The 22,158-nt window shown below is 43.8% G+C and overlaps 1 pseudogene; it reads right to left on the minus strand.

Annotated features, from left to right (window-relative positions):
* Positions 1–226: 226 nt before the first annotated feature.
* Positions 227–21,487, minus strand: LOC101713731 (phosphoinositide 3-kinase regulatory subunit 4 pseudogene; annotated as a pseudogene).
* Between the last annotated feature and the right edge of the window lie 671 nt (positions 21,488–22,158).

Consider the following 22,158-nt stretch of genomic DNA (forward strand, 5'->3'; position numbering starts at 1 on the left):
TTTCCAGCTGTATTTTGTTCCATAACATTTTTTTAACCATCTAGCCCAATGTCATTATTTATACTTGTCTCTCACTTTCCACTAGAAAGTAAGCTCTACAGAACAAGGAATTTTCCCATTTAGCATTGCCATATCTATGGCACCTAAAATGGTGGCAGTTACAGAGTAAGCACTCCAGAAATATTTGTTGATTTGAGTGCTTAATTGATCCATTTCCAATCATATGTTACCTACTTGTGGTGGTCTTCCCTTCCATCTTCTGGCTGTTCCAGATTTTCACTGTTGCAAAAAGTGAGTGTTCATCGGAGACTCTAATTCGAGTCACAGCAGATTTGTGTTCATGAAGATGTGCAACTAGTAGCCCTTTAGGATGCCATCCAGGTGACGGTGGTTTCCTCTCCCTTCGGCATTCTCCGTCATCAGCTTAGCTATCCTCTCAGCATTGCACTGCTCCCGCTTCTGCTGCATGACTTGCTGAAGTTCCGTTTTACAAGTGGTAATTCGAATCTGGTAAGTAGATGGTAAAACTGTGCTACTTAAAATCTGTATTACTGGTTTTTTATCTTGGACATTTGTTACTTCTGAAGCCTGCGGAGAAGTTGACAAAGGAACACAAATGCCAGCAGAGGACTCAGAATGAGTAGGCTTCCCAGTCTGAATCACCTCCTGGTCACTTCCTTTAGGCAAGGTCTGTGGGATGCTGGTTGGTTCCAGTGACCCAAACATGCTTTTCCATTCTTCATTTACATTTGAGTCATGTTTTACATGTTTTCTAGCTCATTTGTCATCTGGTTTTTGTTTGGTTTTAACAAGATCAACTTGTCTCCCAGTTATGCCCAGAGCTGCCAAGTCGATTACACCCTTCTGAGTACTGTCGTGAAGATGCCTCTGGTCCACTATATTTGCTTTTGCTCTATTAGATTTCATCATGAAGTCTTTTAGTGCTAGAAGTTTGTCTTCCTCTTCCTCTATCATTCCCTGTGAGAGCAGTTTCTTCAGAAGCTGTGCTATGGCAGGATCCTCAGGTGGAGGGCAGTCAGGGAGAGATCCATTTCTTTTCTTCTGAAGCATATGAAGATGTCTGAACAAGCTAGTAATATCTTTAGACCTCAAAGCATAATCAAATATAGAAGGACTTACTGGCACTTTTAAAACTCTGAACAGAACAAGTTTTCTTTCAATCTGTATTACTGGTTGGGTAATGTACAGGTCAAGATAAGGCATCAGTTTGCAGTAGACGTCAGCTGTACTTATTTGGTGGGCGACCACTGTGATAAATCCCACTGCACCATAGCATAGCCACAGGTTAGGGTGACACAAGAATGGGGCAATGTCACAGCCCTAACTGGCACATACAGGTAAGAGCATTAAGAGCTTTCACCATAACAAATCCCTCAGCATCACTGAGACCTTGTGCAACAGGGGCTTGAGAATTGAGGAGCTTTGCCAGCCAACATAGGCAGCAACACCAACTATACCATCAAAAAAAGCTCCACGCAGATGCCAGTCATTCTAATCATTTAAGAAAGTGATCATGTGAGACAACAAAACATCAATGGCTTTCTGACGTCCAAAGAATACACATAGCCGTGTTATTCCATTTTCCATTAAAGTTTGTTTCACAATATTTTCAGGATCACTTAACAAAGTGACAACTTTCTGCCAGACCATTTCATGTAAGGCTTGGAGTTCTGTGTCATAATTTCCATTAGGATGTGTGACTTCATCTATTTCTTCACTACTAGGGTCATTTTCCATGTTAAGATTTTTTAACTGTACTAATTCCAGGAATCTCAGACCTGTTTCTGCCAGTAGAGCTATATTTTCAGCATAAGCTAGCCTAACGATAGTAGCATCATCTTGGGCCAAGTGGGCTATTCCTAGAAGAATGTATTCCGGATCGATATTGATATCATTGCGAGGAACCTCTTTGACAAGCGCAAGAACTTTGGTCAATGTTCTCAAGGCTTCAGCCCTCACTCTAGGAACAGAATCACTGCTGAAATGCAAGAGATAGGGAGCAATCCGATCCAAAAGGATTTCTCCACTTAATCTTGGAGCTAAATGGAGAATGAGTTCCAAAGCAGCAAGTTTGGAATCACAGTACTCAAGGGTCTGTAGGCAGGATGTTATAACAGACACCAAGATAACCAGCCCATTTTCCTTAGGCTCTCCGTCTGCTTTTTCTGGCAGATCATGACCACAGAGATTGTGAATAATGTTGCCCAAATCCTTCCGTATAACCAGAATATGCTCATCTGCAGAGAGAAATGTTTCCTTGGCAGACTGGGCCATGTAAGGCTGATGGAAAGTGTAAAATATATCAGGGAAGGCATTGCCACGCTGCTGCTTTAAGTAATCTTTAGAGGCTGAAGATTTATCTGGTTCACGATGAAACATCTGAGTTACCAATTCTCTGATACTGAGATCTTTAATTTTATTTAGCACTGGTTCAGGGAAAAAATGTCCATTTCTATAAGCCAAAAGTTGAGAGAGATCAAACAATGATACACTTTCTGTAAAAAGTTCAGCTATCACACAACCTGCTGAAAAAATATCTATTGCTCTCTTCAAATCTCCTCTTGTTCTCTGATTACTATTTAAGTCTACAAGTGGAGTTGAAGGATCTCTCATGTATTCTAACTCGGTAACAAACATACCACCATCAACAAAACATTCAGGAGCAATGTAGCAAGTCCTCCTCCGTGAGGTATCAAAGAAATAGTTGAAATCTGCTGGGTTGTCCTCTGGAAAATAAGTAGGTTTAAAACTGGCAAAATCAGTCAGAAGAACCCAGTTCCAACTGGTTCTCAGTCTTGATCACATTCTCAGTCTTGATATCCCCATGATGGACTACAGATCTGTGTGCTTGGTCCACCGCTGTCAGGATCTGGAATGCAATCCAGCGCTTCTCAATGTTATTTAAGAATGGACGAGTACTGATGCGATCATAGAGGTTATCTCAAACATACTGCCTAAACAGCATGGCTGCTTTCTCAGGTGCTTTCTCTGCTGCTTTCTGGAAAGGCAGACATTTCTGTGCAAATGAAGTCTGATTTTCAGTTCCTCTCGTCAAACCTTTCTTGACAAAGGTGCTTTATGCTGACAGAGAAGGGAGCAATATATTGAAGATACCCAAGTGTATTCATGTTCTAGGGCTGTTGTAACAAAGTGCCTCGAACTGAGTGCTTTAAACAATAGAAGTGTGTTTTCTCACCATGCTCTGGATGCTCAGTGTCTGAGACTCAGGTATCAGCAGGGTTGGCTCCTCCTGGGGACTGGGAGGGGAACCTGCTCTATGTCCCCTGCCCACCCTCTGGTCTCTGGCAGTCTTTGGCATCCCTTGGTGTGTAGAAGTATAGCCCCAATTGGTGTCTTCATCTTCACATGGTGTTCTTCCCTAATGTGTCCCTGTTAAAGTTTCCTTTTATAGAGATGCCATATTAAATGAGGGCCCACCTCCCTCCAGTATGGCTTCATCTTAACTAATTAAAATCTGTAAAGACACCATTTTCCAATAGGTCATATTCTGAAGAATAGGTAATTAGGGCTTCAACATGAATCAGGGGCACAATTCAACCCACAACACCAAGGAAAGAAAGTATGAGCCAAAGGTATTTTACACAGCAAAGTTAACTTTCAAGTGACATTTTGTCACACTGTTAAGCAAGAAAGCAATCCAAAATTACTAATCCAAGTCAGGTAAAAATGACTCAGGAGCCCAATAAAAAAGCTCTCATTGGCCAAAGCTGGGATAAATTATACTTTGATAAGAATAGTAATTGCAATGAATTGAAACTTATCCCATATGTTTATATCTATATTTTGTAATTGTACTTTTTAGATCTCCAATTAATCACTGTTAGATACAAAGAAACCAATCATAATTTTGGAATCTGATCAATAAAAGGAAAGAATCAAATATTTATCCTGCTTTTTGTATACAAGCTATACAACTGAGTAACCAAATAGTAGATGAGAGGTAGCAGCTCTTTATAAAAGTGCTCCTGTTAATAAAAAATAAATGAGAAAACCAGAATGTCACCAATTTTCAATCCCGCCCAAATGAATCAATACATCTAGTCACTCAGCCTCAATAGCTCCCAACATCACAGAGACATGACGAGCCAGACATGATGGGAGGACACAACACGGCCTAGTCTTGCAAATGATCGTGCTCTGGATCCAGCTGCCAATTTGCAGGAATAATGAACAAGAAGGACTAGACTGAAGCATGAGACACCATTCAGGTCAAACGGCCCAAGTTCTTCCGCAGATGAGTTGTGAGGAAAGGGAAAGCATGGAGTAGGAACCTATAGGAGGTGTGATTGAAACATGTGGTGAATAGTTTACTTTTTTAATTACTACAGTAAAAGGTTCATTGTCATTAATCCCCTCAGAATACTTCTCCTCACTTTGGACACACTCATTCCATCATTCTTCCCACTTTCTGAAGCAGCTCTCCAAGTCCTCTCACATGAGTGTCAAGTTGTACTGTTGTGGCTGCCTCAAAGTCCTGAAATGACTCAAAACATTACTTTTCATGCTCATTTTGACATATGTATATGTGTATGCAAATATGGGTACTAACATACATGCACACAGACATATTTATATACCTAGGGGCCAGGGATTTAGCTCAGTGGTTTCACCACCTGCCTCGAAAGCGCAAGGACCCGAGTTCGATCCCCGGTACCAAAAAAAAAAAATATATATATATATATATATATATATTTATATACCTATGCATGTGTATACATGGGTATATGTGCATCTTTTAGAAGTCACAGGCCCACATCTATACCTTCATTCCAAACCCATCTCCAGAAGGTTCTTTCTTGTCTCCTCTCATTACATACTTGTACCTTCCTTCTTCTACTGTGAAACCTCTAGCTCCCAACAACAGCACATTGACACCTTTGCTCAATCCTATGATACATGTAAGACAGTTTCAATAGTCTTTCACATTTCCCACTACAAACCAACTTAAAAGAACTTGCAATCTCTTTGCAAGTGGCCCATGCCCTGGCAACCCTGTTCAAATCTGAGGGTGGACGGTCAGAGTGTCTGTTTCTGTCACCTGGATTAGTTTGTATTTATGGCGTTCAGTTGATGTGCAACTCGGTTCATTTGCTTTCAGTTTTATGTTTTTTCTCCTTCTCTATTCTTATTGGCTTAATTTTGTTTTCTGAATATGAAGAATATTAACATGACTTCAAAAGTCCACACTAATCACAAAGAAGGACTCAGAGAAGTGTGCCCTCACCCTTGCTCAACTTCCTATATTCCAATATTTTTATTGGAATAGTTGAAATAAATAACATTATGTATTTGTATTTTCATTTTGGAAAGGTTTGGCTTGAAGGTAGATTCCTACAAGTGGGATTGCTGCATCAAAGAATAAAATTTATATATAATTTTGCCAACTATTGTTGGCAAAATTCCCTCCATAGAGATTTCACCATTTTGCATAAAATTGTTTCTTTTTAAATTCTATTTTTGTATTGTTTAATGCTAGTATACATAAATTCAATTAATTTTATATACAGATATATGTTCTACAACCTTGCTAACTTCATTTAGTAACCCCTACAATGTTCTCAACACTAACCGTTGTCTCTGAATGAAGACTGTTTTGCTTTTTCCTTATCAGGTAGTTTTTATGGAATCAGCTGGCATACTTCATTGTTGTTGTTGTTTGTAGGGAACAGGGGAAGGGGACGTTACCAGAACCTCTGCTGTGAGTCCTGGTCTCCTGTGAGCCACGGCAGCACACGGCGAATTACAGGAAAGGTAGACAAATGAGACTGAGAAGAAGCTGAGCTTTGGGTCTGATCAGTGCTGCTCTGGGGGGCAAAGACGAAAGCCCCCAGTTTACCGCACCTTTTATTTAGTACATCGGGAGAAACAAATGTAACAAATGAATATGTAGATTTCAGTATCACATTGGGATGAACAAGGTGTAACAAAAGACTGGGTGGGGGCAGGCGGAACTCTAAGAACAGAGGAACTATGCAGATGAAGATTTAGTTCCTCCCAGGAACTACACAGATGAAGATTTGGTTCCTCCCAGGGCGTCTCCCGCAGGTGTGGTCTTGTCCTGGAGCATTACAGCATCATGGGATCATTGAGATCTCCCTTGTGACCTGAGGCCAAAATGGAATTATGTCTTGGAGTGTTATAGCTGGCCTGTAGGCAGGAGAACTAGGCCTACTCAAATGATTTTTCCCTAGAATTATGTAGCATTGCTCCCAACAGTTGTTGTTGTTGATGGTAGCAAAGTTTTACTAAAAGTAGAAAAAGAAACCGGATCTGCAGAGTGAGTTTGGCCAAGTAAAAATAGGACAAGAAGTATACCTTACAACAGGAGGGTGGACCACCATGCAAGAGAGAACACAGTGGCAAAAATTCAATGTGGTCTTTCCTTTTCATATCACCCACTCCTTGGGCTGATGTCAGGTCTAGGTCATCCTATCAAAATGATGCTCAATAGTTCAATCCCCAGTACAAAAAAAAAAAAAAAAAAAAAAGCTGCTCAAATTCTCATGAGAAGTCCATGTGCAGAGCTTTGGGAACTCTTCTGCACATATGGTCCAGAATCTTGCTGCATCTCCTTTCCCAGACAGTTTAGCCACGCCCTACCTTCCTATCTCATTTCCCCCCTGAGAGACACATATCCCCCATAATTCTTTATGGGGTGCTAAAGGAGTAGAGGTCTCTGTCTTCTACAGCTTCTTCCAAGTGGAAGAGGCTATAGACTGTACCTACTGGAGATTGTATGCTCTCTAGCTACCTTGGGGTGTTATGGGTCACTGGCTGGGTTGAAGAGAAAAACTATAAGAAGACAATGAGAAAAGAATTAGTGAAGTTTACTATTATGTTGGGGATGTAGAAACCAAATATGAGGAGCAGGTCAGATTTCCACACTTCTTGTGGAGGACAAAATTATGGCAGAGTGGGGTTAGATAAATTATTGAGATCCTGAGAGCCATAGCCTTAGCAAGATTACTCACATAATGGGTCTAATTAAAAACAGGAGCCTCAATACAGGTGTCCGTTTAAGCTGTGGTGAATTAGGGTCATTAGTGACTCTGCTTATCTGTACCCAAAGCAATACTGGAGTCTTGCTTTCTGAAGAGGAGCCTCAGATCTCCCAGTGGTTCTCAGGAATAGCTTTCTTCTTAGTCCTGTGAAAATTCTAGTGATCATTTCCCATGTAAGATTTTTATAGCTTGCCACTATGTCCCTTGAGGAAGGACCCAGAATGGTTCCTAAGGAACTGGGAATAAGGCTAGGGTCTTAAGGTCCTGTAGGCTACCCTTCATGTCTCCCTATCAGCCTTTTGATTTCCCAAGGAGACTGTAGACATGTCTCTTTGGGGCCCCTTGCAATGAATGACAGCAACCTGCATCCGAAGATGGACTACTTCTCAGAGGTGTAGAATTTCCTGCTTGCGTTTTAGAGATGATTGCTTATTAGTCAGCAAGCTTCTTCTTTCCAGATTGCTTCATGGACATGTAGCACCAGAAGAGTATATTTGGAGTCTGTGTAGATACATAGCTTCTTGCCTTTTCCTAATATCAATGTCCAAGTAAGAACTACAAGCACTGATCTTTCAGAGAGGTTCCTGGGGGAAGTTGGCTTCAGTGACCTATTCTGAACTGACAACTGCATAACCTGCCTTTCCATATCCTTCTTGGACAAAGCTATTTTCATCAGTGAACAACACCTCTCTAGGAACTTAGAGGGACAGGTTACTGATGTCCTGCCTTCTTGCATAGGTCTGGAAGATCAATTGTTCACAAGAGTGGCTAACTTGTGGGCCTGTAGGCATCAGAAAGGCAGGATTAGGAGCATTGCAAGTTCTATGATAACCTCAGGAGCAGCTAAGAGCATGGCCTGATACTTGGCAAGCCATTCTTCTGTTAACCATCAGTAACCTTTAGTCTCAAAAATTGTTCTGAACTTATGGGGAGTCAGGACTTCTAGTTTCTGTCCTAAAGTCTTCCTCTGTTAGCATAGTTGTAGCTGCTACTGCCCTCAGGCAGGCTGGCCATCCAGCAGCCACTCCACCTAGCTTATTGAAAAGTATGCAACTGGACAGAGTTCTTGTCATGGCCTTTGGGTCAAGATACCTAAAGCAATTCCTTTCTTTTCTGATTTAGAGAAAAATAAGGGTTTTCTTAAGTCGGGTATTTTATTATACTATGAAGCAGGATCCACCTGTTAGATAATTAGGTCAAAGAGAACTGGAGTAGTCCCAACAGGTAAAATCCATTTTAGCCTTAGCCCCCAGTTTTGCTAGTAAATCTCTTCCTAGAAAGGGAGTAGGACACTATGAAACAATTTGAAATTCATGGTTAATAAACATTTGGCCTTCAAAGTGATGTGTCAGAACAGGAATAAAAAATCTCTGTCTAGGGATCCCCTCAACCTCATCTATGGCTATAGATCTAGAGGAAGGTTTTTTAACTGATGAACCCCATTAATCCAAACTCTAAGTCCTTTTCTACAAGTTCTATTCCCCTTAGACATTTTAATGAGAAACTTAAAGATTATAGAAAACTACAAACAGTAATAAAAGCTAATAGCAAAAACCTATGCTTGTACTATCCCAACAAGTGATGAGTGTCAACATTTTTTCATATTTACTTCCAACCACTTTTTAGAGAAAACAGAATTTCCCCATATAGCTAAAGTTCTCTTTAACTCCTGGTGCTCTTCCTTACATCTCATGAGTTTGGAGTGCATCCTTCTTTCCCTTTGGTTTGCACATGTCCACATACGCTTTATGCCCACACACATTATACAGCAGTTCATGTATTGATTTTATAAAATTCCACTAATGGCATCACACTACCTTTGTTAATTCACTGGTCATGTTCTTTTTTTTTTTTTTTAATTCTTTTATTGGTACATGGTAGTACATTGGTTCACTGGTACATTATAATTCTTGTATTGGTACATTGGTACAACACAATAACATTTCTCATTGGGAATTGTACCTTTACATAATGCATCTTGGTTCTTATGTTTTCCCCATTCCTAGCCCTCCCTTCACGCCCTCCACCCTTCCCTATTTACAAAGACTTTATTTCCATTTTTTCCATATCTCATCAGTTTTCCTTTCCTTTCTTTCCTTTCCCCTGCCCCTCCCACTACCCCTACCCCTTTGGACCTTTTCTTCCTATTTTACATTATTGATTATTCATTCTAATCATTGGTACACTTTAGGTATACAATATAATGACATTCATCATTGGAAATTTGCACCTTTACATAATCTCTCTTGGTTCTTATTTTTCACCCTTGCCCAGCCCTCCCTTCAACCCCTCCAGTCCTCCCTATTTACCAAGATTTTGTTCCTATTTTTCCATTTTCTCATATTAATCCCATTTCCTTCTATCCTTTCCCCTAGCCCTCCCACTTCCTTCCCCTTTGCCCCTTTTCTTCCTATTTCACATGACCTATTATACATTTAGTCCTTATTTACACTTTCAGTTTCTCACACCAGAGAAACTATTCGGTATTTATACATATGTGTCCTATTTATTTCACTTAAGAGTATTGCCTCAAGGTGCATACACTTAGCTATAAATGTCTCTAATTTCTCATTTTTTATGGCTGAGTAGTACTCCATTTTATAAAAAAAAAAACACATTTTCTTTATCCAGTCTCCAGTTGATAGACATTTGGGCTGTTTCCAAGTTTTAGCTATTACAAACTGTGCCACTATGAACATGGGCGTACATATATCACTGTGGTATGAATCTTTTAATTCTTTGGGGAAGATCCCCAGCAGTGGAATAGCGGGGTCAAATGGGACTTCCAGTCCTAGTTCTTTGAGGTATGTCCATACTGATTTCCACAGTGCTTGCACCAGTCTGCACTCCCACCAGCAGTGGAGCAGGGTTCCTCTTTCCCCACAGCCCCGCCAGCATTTGTTATTGGTTGATTTCATGATAGCAGCCATTCTTTCTGGAGTGAAGTGGTATCTCAGTGTTGTTTTCCTTTGCATCTCTCCAATGACCAGTGATGTTGAACATTTTTTCATGTATTTATTTGCTATTTCTACTTCTTTGTCTGAGAAATGTCTGTTCATTTCAGATGCCCATTTTTGGATTGGGTCTTTAAATTTGGGAGATCTGATCTTTTTAAGTTCTTTATACATTCAAGATAGTAGACCTTTATCTGAGGAAGAGCAGGTGAAGATTTTTTTCTCACAATGTGAGTTGTCTCTTCACACTGCTAGTGGTTTCTCTTGCTGTGCAGAAGCCTTTTAATAAGAAGAGATCCCACTTGGTGATTGTTTGTGCTAGTTCATGGGCAACTGAGGTTTTGTTCCTAAAATCTTTTCCTACACCAATGTCTTCAAGGGTTCTACTTAACCTCTGTTCCAACTGGTTCAGAGTTTCTATTTTAATATTTAGATCTTTAATCCATTTTGATTTTAGTTTAGTGCATGGTGAGAGATATAGGTCTAGTTTTAATCTTTGGCAAGTTGAAGCCCAATTTTTCCAGCACCATTTATTAAAGAGGCTATCTTTCCTCCAGTGAGGGTGTTTGGCTCCTTTATCAAAGATGAGATGGCTGAGTGTGCCTGGCATTGTTTCTGCATCTTCTAATCTGTTCCACTGGTCTTCAGGTCTGTTTCTTTGCCAGTACCATGCTGTTTTTATCACGGTAGCTTTGGAGTAGAGTTGCAGGTTGGGAATTGTGATACCCCCTGCCATGTCTCTGTTACCTAGAATTGCTTTTGCTATTCTGGGTCTCTTCTTGTTCCAAATGAATTGTTGGATTGTTTTCTCAAGGTCCATGAAGTATGCTGCTGGGATCTCAGTTGTAATTGTATTAAATCTATATAGGAGTTTTGGAAGTATGGCCTTTTTCACTATATTAATCCTTCCTACCCAGGAGCAGGGGATGTCTGTCCATTTTCTGATATCATCTTCAATCTCTCTCTTCAGAGTGCCATAGTTTTCAGAGAAGAGGTCTTTGATTTCTTTTGTTAGGATGATTCCTAGGTATTTCAGTTTTTTGGATGCTATTGTGAAAGGAATTATTTGCCCTACTTCTCTCTCAGTGAGTCTGTCATTGGTGTAGAGGAAAGCTATTAATTTTTGTGTGTTGACCTTGTAACCAGCTACTTGACTGAATTTGGTTATTAAGTCTAGAAGACTTTTGGTGGAGTTCTTGGGGTCTTCTATATAGAGTATCATGTCATCTGCAAATAATGACAATTTGACTTCTTCATTTCCTATCTTTATTCCTTTTATTTCTTTCTCTTGTCTAATGGCCATGGCTAATGTTTCCAGAACTATATTGAACAAGAGTGGTGACAGTGAACATCCTTGTCTTGTTCCTGATTTTAGTGTGAAGGATTTCAGTTTTTGACAATTTAGTATGATATTGGCTGTTGGTTTTTCATAGATGGCTTCTATCAGTTTGAGGTAGAGACCATCTATTCCAATTTTTTGTAGGGTTTTTATCATAAATGCATGTTGGATTTTATCAAATGCTTTTTCTGCATCTATGGAGATAATCATATGGTTTTTATCCTTGGCTCTATTGATATAATGTATTACATTGATTGATTTGCGTATATTGAACCATCCCTGCATCCCTGGGATGAATCCCACTTGATCAGGGTGTATGATCTTCTTGATGATGTTCTGCATTCTGTTTGCCAGTATCTTATTAAGGATTTTGGCATCTATGTTCATTAGTGAGATTGGCCTATAGTTCTCCTTTCTGGTTGGGTCTTTTTCTGCTTTAGGGATCAAGGTGATGCTTGCTTCCAGGAAGGAATTTGGGAGTATTGTTTCCCTTTCAATTTCATTGAAGAGTTTAAACAGTAGTGGCAGCAGTTCCTCTCTAAATGTCTTGTAGAATTCAGCAGTGAGGCCATCAGGGCCTGGGCTTTTCTTAGTTGGTAAGTTTTTAATTACATTTTCAATTTCATTGGTTGATATTGAGTTGTGCAGAATTTTTAAGTCTTCTTCGTTCAACTTTGGTTATTCATATGTATTTAGGAATCTGTCCATTTCTTCTGTGTTGTCCATCTTATTGGCGTATAGGTTCTGGAAGTAGGTATTGATGATCCTCTGGATTTCTGCTGGGTCTGTTGTAGTTTCACCCTTTTCATTCCTAATTGCATGGATTTGGGCCTTTTCTTTCCTTTTTCTGACAAGGTTGGCTAAAGGTTTGTCAATTTTGTTGATTCTTTCGAAGAACCAACTCTTGGCTTCATTGATTTTTTGTATCATTCGCTTAGTCTCCATTGCATTGATTTCTCCTCTGATCTTTATAATTTCCTCCCTTGCATGAGCTTTGGGGTTGTCCTGCTCTTCTTTTTCTAGAAGCTTGAGGTTCAGCATCAGGTTGTTTAATTGGGCTCGTTCTGTTTTCCTAATATATGTATTCACTGCTATGAATTTCCCTCATAAGACTGCTTTCATTGTGTCCCATAGATTCCATTATGTTGTATTGTCATTGTCATTTAATTGAAGGAACTGTCTGATTTCTTCTTTAATTTCCTGTGTGACCCATTGGTTATTCAGAAGTGTGTTGTTCAATTTCCACATGTATATGAAATTTTTTGAGTTTCTTTTGCTATGGATCTCCAATTTCATCGCACTATGGTCTGATAATATACAGGGGATAACTTCAGTTCCTTTGCACTTACTTAAACATGTTCTATGTGTGAGTATGTCATCTATTTTGGAGAATGACCCATGTGCAGCTGAGAAGAATGTGTATTCTGATTTTGTGGGGTGGAAGACTCTGTAATCATCTGTTAAGTTCATTTGTTCAAGAGTTCGATTGAGTTCTAGTATTCACTACTTATTTTTTGTCTAGTTGATCTATCTATTTGTGACAGTGGGGTGTTGAGGTCCCCCACTACAATTGTATTAGTGCATATATGACTTTTCATGTCCTTTAGTATTTGTTTTATATAGTTGGGTGCACTAGTGTTTGGTGCATAGATATTTATGATTGTCATCTCTTCCTCTTGGATTCTTCCCTTTACAAGGATGTAGTGTCCTTCTTCCTCTCTCTTAATCAGTGTTGGTTTGAAATCTACTTGATCTGCAAAGAGGATAGCTACTCCTGTTTTTTTTTCAGGTTCCTGTCGCATGGAGTCTCGTTTTCCACCCTTTAACTTTCAGTCTATGAGTTTCCTTTTGAATGAAGTGTGTTTCTTGTATGCAGCATATTGTTGGATTCTGCTTCTTGACCCATCCTGCCAGTCTATTTCTTTTGATTGGTGAATTGAGACCATTAACATTGATGGTTATAACTGAAATGTATTGACTTATCATTGCCATGACTTTTTCTTTTTGTTGGGTTCTCCCCCTTTACATTTAATTTCTTGTCATGCCAGATGGGTTCATTCTGCTTTGCTTCCTGGGGTTGTGACCCTCAATGTCTGTTCCTCGGATATTGTGTAAAATTCTTTGGAGTGGTTTGATATTTATGCAGTTCCTAAGGTGCTCTTTGTCATGAAAGTATCTTATTTCTCCATCCATTTTGAAAGATAGTTTTGCATGGTACATCAATCTGGGTTGGAGGCTGTTTTCTTTTAGGGCTTGGAATATGTCACTCCAAGCTCTTCTTGCCTTGATGGTTTGTGTTGAGAAGTCTGCTGTGATTCGGATGGGCGTTCCTTTGTATGTGATTTGTTTCTTTTCTCTAACTGCTTGTAGAACTTTGTTCTTCTGTTGAGTTTCTGGAATCTTAACAATTATATGCCTATGTGTAGATTTTTTTTTATCAAGGCTATTTGGAGTCCTATATGCCTCACTTATCTGTATGTCAAGCTCTTTTCCCCTGCTTGGGAAGTTTTCTGCCATCACTTCTGTGAACAGTTTTTTTTTTTATGTCATCTGCACTCTCTCCTGTTTCTTCATTGACTCCAATCAGTCTTATGTTATTCTTCTTTGCATCGTCTAGCAGCTGCTGGATTGATTTCTCATGTTCCCTTATAATTTTGAAGCAATTTTTCTTTTCCTGGTCACTAATTGCAATCTTATCTTCTATATCTGAAATTCTGTCCTCACATTGGCTCATTCTGCTGTGTAGACTTTCAGTTGAATTTTTCATGTCCTGGAAATCTATTTGCATCTGTTTTATGAATTCCATTTGTTTCCTATGTTGAGAGTCCATCATGTTCCTGAGCTCCTCTCTAGATTTATTAATCATGTCTTGCACTAGGGGCACAATTTCTCCTGTTATCTGAGAAATTATTTCTGATTTATTTTTTCCAGATCCCCTTTTGTTGCCAGTTCAGTGGGTCCAGGTGGTTGAGTATCAGAGTGTTCCATCTCATTTCCCTTTCGGGTTGCTGTAGGTGATCTGGAAGTCTGGTTTTGAGACTTATTTACATGTTTTCTCATTTCTACTGGGGTGGCGGGGCTGCTGGCCCCTGCATGGATTACCTCCTCTGAGCTGGGAGAGGTTGGACAGGGGCCAGGAGCAGCGGTATGGATGGTGGCCCAAAAGCCCTTTTTCCTGTGGGCTGGGAGCAGCAGGAGGGATGGTGGCCGGGAAGCCCCTTCCTCTGGTCCAGGAGCAGTGGGATGACAGCTCAGAAGCCCCTACCTCTGGGCTGGGAGCAGTGGGACTTAGTACCATGGTCTGGTGGTCCAGTGTCCTCTGCATCTTTGTAGTGTGGAACCAGGTGGCTGTACAGAGGAGCGGGGGGGGGGGGGTCCCGTGGATTGTTGCTGGGGTGGGCTGATTCGGTGTGTTCCACATGACTCAGGACCTCAGTAGGGCATGCCCACTGGTCATGTTCTAATCTAGGGATGTTCAAACACAGATACTAACAAGAATTACTTATATCCAGTGTCTTTACTTTTTTACTCCTTTTTCTCCTCTCTCTCAATAATTTTTGTTGACAAAAAGACTATGTATTTTCTCAGAATTAAATATAAAAGTATAACACAAATGCACTTTTTAATACCCTAAACTTATACATGAAGCATGGAATTGCCACATCCTTGTGGATTGAAGACACTCTCCTTTTCCCCACTGGCTTGTGATGTCCCCTGCCGTGTACTATATATGTCAAGTTTTTTCTTTTTTCTATTCCATTAATCTATTTGTCTATTCTTGAGCCAGTGGCAGATTATTTTAATTCCTAGAGTTGAAAAATGTCCAGATATCTGATAAGTTGAGTGCCTTCCTTTGTTCTTCCTTTTCCAAATATTTCTTCATTCATACATGCAAATTTTCAGATCTACTTGTCAGATTCCACAAATCTATTGGGTTCCTCTTTGATTCAGAGATTAGTTCAGGACAGAACTGTCATCGTTACAATGCCAACCTTTCTCTTTCTTCAAAATGGTATAGCCTTCCATGTAAGGTTGATAGTGATCTCCATATGTATTGCTCAGTTCTGTTATGTTTAGTCCTAGGTTAGTTTGTATTGCTCTTGTGATTTGTATTTCCTTTGTCTCTATCTTATTTTCTCTTTGAAGAGTGATGGTATAATGGGAATGCTAATGCTTTGTGTACGATGATTTTCTGTCTTAGATTGGGTCCCCAGGAGCAGATCTTGAAATTACCACTTGAGTGCTAATGGTTGATTTGGGAAATGATCCAAGGAAGCCTAGTAGGAAAATGGAGGAGTGAGACAGAGAAGGAAGGGATGTAAGTAACAGGTGTGCTATCCAGCCAATTACCACTGTGAGCAGGTGGATATCAAGACTGAGATGCCAGGTATTGGTTCTTGGACTCCCAGCCATCATTGCATGTGGGCTGTTTCTGAGGACAGCACTTCTGGCTCACTTGGCACTGAGGCTGAGAGAAGGTGTCAGGCAAGGGTACCTGTGCAAAACCTTCGGGTCTCATTGATATCTGCTTCAGTTGGGTCTCTATCAAATTATTGCTTTCATGCAAGGCCCCCTGGCTCCAAGACCAACCTCTAGAACATGGCACACAGCTCATCCCCTTCAGTCTCTAGGTGCCTGTCCTGGGCATGTGGCTCCTCTTGGCTCCTGTCACACCCCAACCTGTCACATACTTGATGTGCTCATTGTCTCTTGTTTTCTGCCTGTCTCATTAGAAAGGCAGCCCCATGTACTGATGTACTTCATAAGCACTGTACTGAAGAGACCTCCAGGTACAACCACCCACATTAAAGTGGGCCCTAAATCCAGTGATAAGGCCCCTGAGAGTGATTCTACCACAAACCAGGGAGCCACCAAAAGCTTGGAGAGGCAAGAATCATCCCATGATTTCACAGTTTTGACTTTCTGAACTGTAAGAGATTACATTTCCACTGTCTTAAACTACATGGCTTGTGGCACTTTTGTTATAGCTGCCACAAGAAACTAATGCTCAAGTGAATGAACAAAGAAAGTGTGTCCTTGGAGCAGGAAGGGAGGATTACAGCCAGTACAGAAGCCAGAAATGGCCATGGGAAGAATGCAGGGAAGAGGCAGAATAGGGCTTGATCCCACAGGAGAGGCAGGGACTTGAACCGACAAAGGAGTGCCAAAGAGTTAGGCAGGGGTGGGATGTGCCCACGGGACATGCATGGCTGGCTCTGGCAGCTTCTGTGTGCACAGAGTGGGCAGGTGAGACAGTGGGGCTGTAAGGGCCAGTTCCTGTTTGCTCTGGCTTCTGTTTGCAGGGTGACTGTAAGCAGGAGAGGGCAGGATGTGGCTGTACTTTTCAAGGTTTGGTAGTGACAACGTGGCCTGCAAGCCAGGTGAGCTGTAAGAAGACAGTTGCACGGATCCAGGGATGGAGGGGAAGTGTGAGCCAGTCGAGATGGGAGACCATGGGGGCAGGAAGGAGACCATGGCAAAGTCCAGTCAGCCAAGTGGCAAGAGAAAGGGGGGAGAGAAGGCCCTAGGGCCTCGAGTCACCCTGACCGAGAGCATGGGGCTGCTGAGCAGCAAGATATGGGCTGGAGCGAGCACAGAGCCCTTTCAGGACCAAAGAGCATCTTGGTTTGGGCATTGATGTAAACATCTAAGGCAAACAGAGATTTTTTTTTTAAAAAGACAAGGTTTCACTGTGTAGTCCAGTCTGGCCTTGAACTCACTTGTAGCCAAGGCTGGCCTCCAACTCATGGCAATCCTCTTGCCTCAGCCTCCTGAGCGTTGGGATCACAGCCATGCGCCACCACACCTGGCTGAACTGAATTTCAGACTTTCACAATTCACATTGCTTTAGCAGAGTGATGGCACAAGCCTGCCATCCTAGTGCTCGGGAGGCTGAGCCAGGAAGATTGCCATGAGTTCGAGGCCAGCCTGGGCTACAAGTGAGTTCAAGACCAGCCTGAGCTACATAGAGACACTTATCTCAAAAAAAAAAAAAAAAGGAAAAGGAACAAAGCAAACAGAGAAAGCAATTGAAGTGGGAAGCAGAAAATTGTGAGGTGACCCCTTCCCCCCCGGCCTGTGTGAGCCCTTGGGTAGCTCCTCAGGGACCTGCCAAACCACCACCTCTAGCCCTTCTCGGTGACGCCAAGGACATGAGCTCCGTGTGAGCTCTCAGCTGGCCAAGACCTTTCCGTCCTGCCCTCCTCCCAAATGGCCATAGTTAAAGTCTAGGGACCAAGGACCAATCCACCATTCAGATTGTGCTGAAAATCCCCTCTAAGAGCAGTTTTCCAGCGGGGCAGGCTCACCTGTTCAATGCTCTTAGGCTTCTGTCCCTCCTGTGCTGCCAGGGCCCATGTGGCCAGTCCCACAAGACATGCAGTGGCCCCACAAGATTCCACGACCTAGTCCCTGAACATGCGTGACCACACGGACCTGATGTAGTTAAGGCCCTAAGTGCAGCCCCACGTCCCCTTCTAAAGGGAGAAGGTTGGGAACAGGAGCAGAGAGACACTGGACAAAGCCGGGCTGCTGGCCAGAAGTGGAGGAGTGACAGCAGTGCGTCTCTGGTAGCTAGGACAGGCATGCAAGGGCTCTGCCTGAAGCCTCCGGAGTGAGTGTGGCCCTAGTCACCTGAATCTCTCCTGTCCGCCGTCGGATTGGGCTTCCTACTTGCACAGGCTCTTTCTCAGGGCCTTAGAGGAACTCAGCAATTTTGTATTTATAACTATTATGTTCTTTTTCTTAAAAAGTATAAATTGTAGGGCCAGGGATTTAGCTCAGTGGTTCTGTCGCCAGCCTCGCAAGTGCAAGGACCCGAGTTCGATCCAGGGTAACAAACAAAAAAAAAGTATAAATTGTAGGCACTAGCAAATGGAAAGAGATGCCATGGAAGGCCTGTGGTGCTTGGTAGAATTTCCTGGCCCTGGGGTACACACCTTGTGTGATGCCTCACCTGGGAATATGATGAGGCTCAGCCCTGTGAGTGACTTTAAGAGACCAAAACTCTCTGGGTGGGCCTGACCTGATGATGGCAGGAGCCCTTTTGACAGCATCTAGAGGCCAGAGACAAGGAAGTCGGAGATCCAAGGCACAGAATGGATTCAATGACAAAGTCCCCTTCTGGCATGGAAGTGGAAAGGGTCACTTGGCGATCAGTGAAGGCTCCCTCTGAGAGCCTAGGAGGCCTTGCTGACACCCAGAGAGGAAATGGGACTTCAGGCCAATAGCCACAGGAGCTGAATGTGACCAGCAATCTTAACAGACTTGCACATGGGCCCGCAGTGAGGCATCCAGCCTGGAAATCCTGGGCTTCAGCCTTGCACGACCCTGAGCAGAGGAGCTGTCAAGTCACTCCTGGAACTTCCAACAGACAGAACTACAAGCCAATAAATGGATGGTGACTTGTTATGCAGCAGTAGCTGACTAACCCTTCCCAATGGTGATTCAGCCCCAGGGTAGGGGGACCGTGGGTCAGGCAAGGAAAAATCTCCACCTAGAATGCATGTGTGGTCTCAGTGCTCTCCTGCCTCCCATAGCCATGTCCCCCAGCTTGTGTCCACTAGCCTGGCCTCCGTTGCCCCTCCTCTTCCTCTTGCTTTATCTAATTGGGGCCCTAGCCATAGGAACCCTATGCACAGGACCTGCATAGCTTCTCTTCCTTCTATGGGAGTGTTTCTCCCACCCCACTTCCCATCTCCTCCCTTGCCACAGGTCATAGTGCCAATGTCACTTCCTCAGGACTGTTTTTTCTTCTCCTAGACAACATCAGGACCCCTTTTCTGTACTCAGAGCCCATGCATCACTGTCACCATTGGCAAGTGTCTCTATAACTGGAAGTCATTTTGTGATGTCATCACCACACTCCTGACCAAGGCAGGAAGCTGGTCCATCTGGGCTCCCTGCTGCACCTTTGCCCCTGGCACAGTGCTGGAAGTACTTCTGCTCTCCGTAATGGAGTGGCCAAGGCAAACACGTTGGCTCAGGGCTGCAGCTTCGCAGAAGAGCCAGGGAGAAGGAGGGTATGGGGAGGAGAATGGTGCTTCAGAGATGGTGGGGGCAGCCATGAAGGAAGGGAGGCTGGAAGGGGTTGGGCACTCTGTCTCATCAGGGGCATGTGAATATATAGATGGAGGAGGACAGGAGGGCCAAGAGAGGTGCCGAGGCCAGAGGGGACCAGGGCTAGGGTGTGCCCTTGAGAGCAGGGGACCGATAAACAACAGGGACCCTGGAGATGAGGAGGACTAGATAGGGCAAGGCTAAAGGCCAAGCTCTTATGTGTGGGGTGGGGAAGGAATGGGAATGCAGGAAGTGACATTGCGGGACAAAGAGGGCGCTGGCCCCTTCTGTCCCAAGGAGTACTTGGGGCAGTGCCTCTGGAGACATGGGAGCCACAGTTGCCACAAGAGGTGGAGAAGAAGGGTGTGAGGGCCAAGGATGAGGGCTTGGAGGAGGATAGCAGAGGCCCATGGCAGTGCCGGGAGTCTATGGGGAGGGAGCCCATCTAGGGAGCCAGCACGATCAGCTGCTGCCCTGATTTCCAGATGGATCTTGGAGGTCATCTGGTGGCCCATTCACAAGATGCCAGGGAAGGAGGGTGATGACTGCAGGGAGCCCTGCATCTCCCTCTCAGCCCCAACCTCCTAGCCCGGGGTTGGCCAAGCAGGGGCTCCATGAACCTCAGTGTCATTGAACAACAACTGCTGTGTGTGAGCCCTGAGGAGCGGAGCCCTGTGGACTTGGCAGGCTTGAGAGGGAAAGAAATGGGCATGGTGGCAGGGAAGAAGCATGCTTACCAAGTAAATATGCTAGTGATAGACCCTGAGGAGAACGGGACTTCCAAAATCCAGCATGGCAGAGCCACTTGTGGATAGCACCATCCTGAACACATCACTGGCCAATGTGAACCTCAGTTTCCCAACATGCTCAACAGTTTGGGTTGAATCTGGAATGTCCCCAAGGGTCCAGATGTGAAAGGTGTGGTCCCCAGCCTGCAGTGCTGTTGGGAGGGGCAGAACCTTTAGGAGCTGGGGCTGGTGGGGGGAAGTTAGGTCACCAGCATCATGCCTTGGGAAGAGATGTTGTCTCCCCAGCCCTTGCTCTCTTTGGTTCTTGGCTGCCATGATGTGAGAAGCTTCACTCTACCACACCCTCCCTGCCATGATGTTCTTCCTCAACCCAAGCCCACAGCAACAACCCACTAAACATGCACTGGAACCTCAAAACTTATGAGCCAACATACTGTGTGGCTTCCTCCTTTAAGTGATTGATCTCAGGTATTTATTCACAGCCACAGGTCTCAGAGCCAAGGTCACCTACTCAGAGCACCCTCCCCATCTCTCTCTGTCCTGTGTGTTCATTTCCTCTCTAACAGCTGCCCCCTTCGTTCTCTGGGATCTCCAGAGCCACATCCTCTCAGGCACAGTGCGCCCAGCCATGGAGGGATCAGCGAAGAGAGCGGTGCTTGGAGAGGAAGTAAGATGAGGGAGGTGTCCAGCATGGCATCTGCTTTGGTGTTCCTGCCATTTCCTTGAACCAGAAGATGCAAACGGAACATAACTTTAGGAAAGTTGGTAACCAAAGCAGTGGAGTCGAGAGTTTCCTGGCAGGCTGGCTTCAATCCTTGTCCACGTGGGCCCAGAGTTTGCCTGCAGTCCTTCCTGGGCAGCCACACACAAGCAAGTGGTCCTGGCCTGCGTCACAGGACTCTGAGTTAGAACACATGTTTCCACTGGCCGAGCTCCAACAGAGGACAGCTGTCCTCACCAGCACCAGCACCCGCCCAGCCCAGCCCTTCCTGCTGGCCAGGATGGAAGTTCTTGTCACCAGGCAGGGCTTCTGGAAGTGGTTCCCTCTAGTGGAAGAGAGGACCCTGGAGGGGCATCCTGAAAGCCGTGAGTACCCCCAACCTGTTTGGCTCCTCTGACACCTGTCCTGACCTCCGTTTCCTGCGCCTCGGGCCTCAGTGGAGGGTGAGGGTGTGGCACTGATCTCTGCGTCCTTTCTGGCTGTTTACTCGGGGACATGGATAAAATGGACCCACCCTTCTTATTACTGCTCTCCCGGGGAGCCCTCCAGAGACCCCATCCTCACCTGTTGTCACCTAGAGGGGGACTTGAATCTGAGCTAGCTTCAAGGCTTCGGGCAGGCATGGCAGGCAGGTGGAGGACACCCAGAGGAGATGCTCCTAGGTGCCACTCAGACCACAGGCTCCTGCTCCTCTCCCACCTCCCAAGCAGGGGCCTGGCAGGTGGATGGATGGGCACTTCGGTCTGACCCACAGAACACACAGTGGCCCCAGCCCCACGCTCATCAAAGTAGAGAAGATGCTGCCACCTCTCTCGGATTTCAGGGCACCAAAGAGTGGCGTGAGCCAGGAGTGACCAACAACTGGCCTTGGGCCAAGAAATTTGGAACACGATCAAACCTTGTACTACAAGGTTTTGTTCCAGAACCACTGTTTGTCACAGAACAGATGCCTGCGTGGACAACAGCAAGCTGGGGCACGGTTCATCCGGCACACAGGTTGACTTGGAGCTGCACAGAGCTTGTTCACAATGAGAAACATTCATTTATGGGTTTATGGACTAAACTAAAGCCCTGAGGCCCACGCCAAGTCTAATGGCTCCTGCTGTGACACTTCCGCTTACCAGTGTTACCATCTGCCTGTCTGACTCTGTCTGGCCAATTACACATATTGAGCTACAAGGGACTCTGTGCCTTTTAAGGACATGGATTCTAGATCACATGGTAATCAAATTTATTACATGGGGCAGACTTACTGGGGAACTAGCAATTTGCATGTGGTTTTCATTGCAATTCC

Source organism: Heterocephalus glaber, unplaced genomic scaffold (genome assembly GCF_053883595.1).
Source record: "Heterocephalus glaber isolate CG9 unplaced genomic scaffold, H.glaber_assembly_v1.0 deba00001861, whole genome shotgun sequence".
NCBI classification, from domain to species: Eukaryota; Metazoa; Chordata; class Mammalia; order Rodentia; family Bathyergidae; genus Heterocephalus; species Heterocephalus glaber.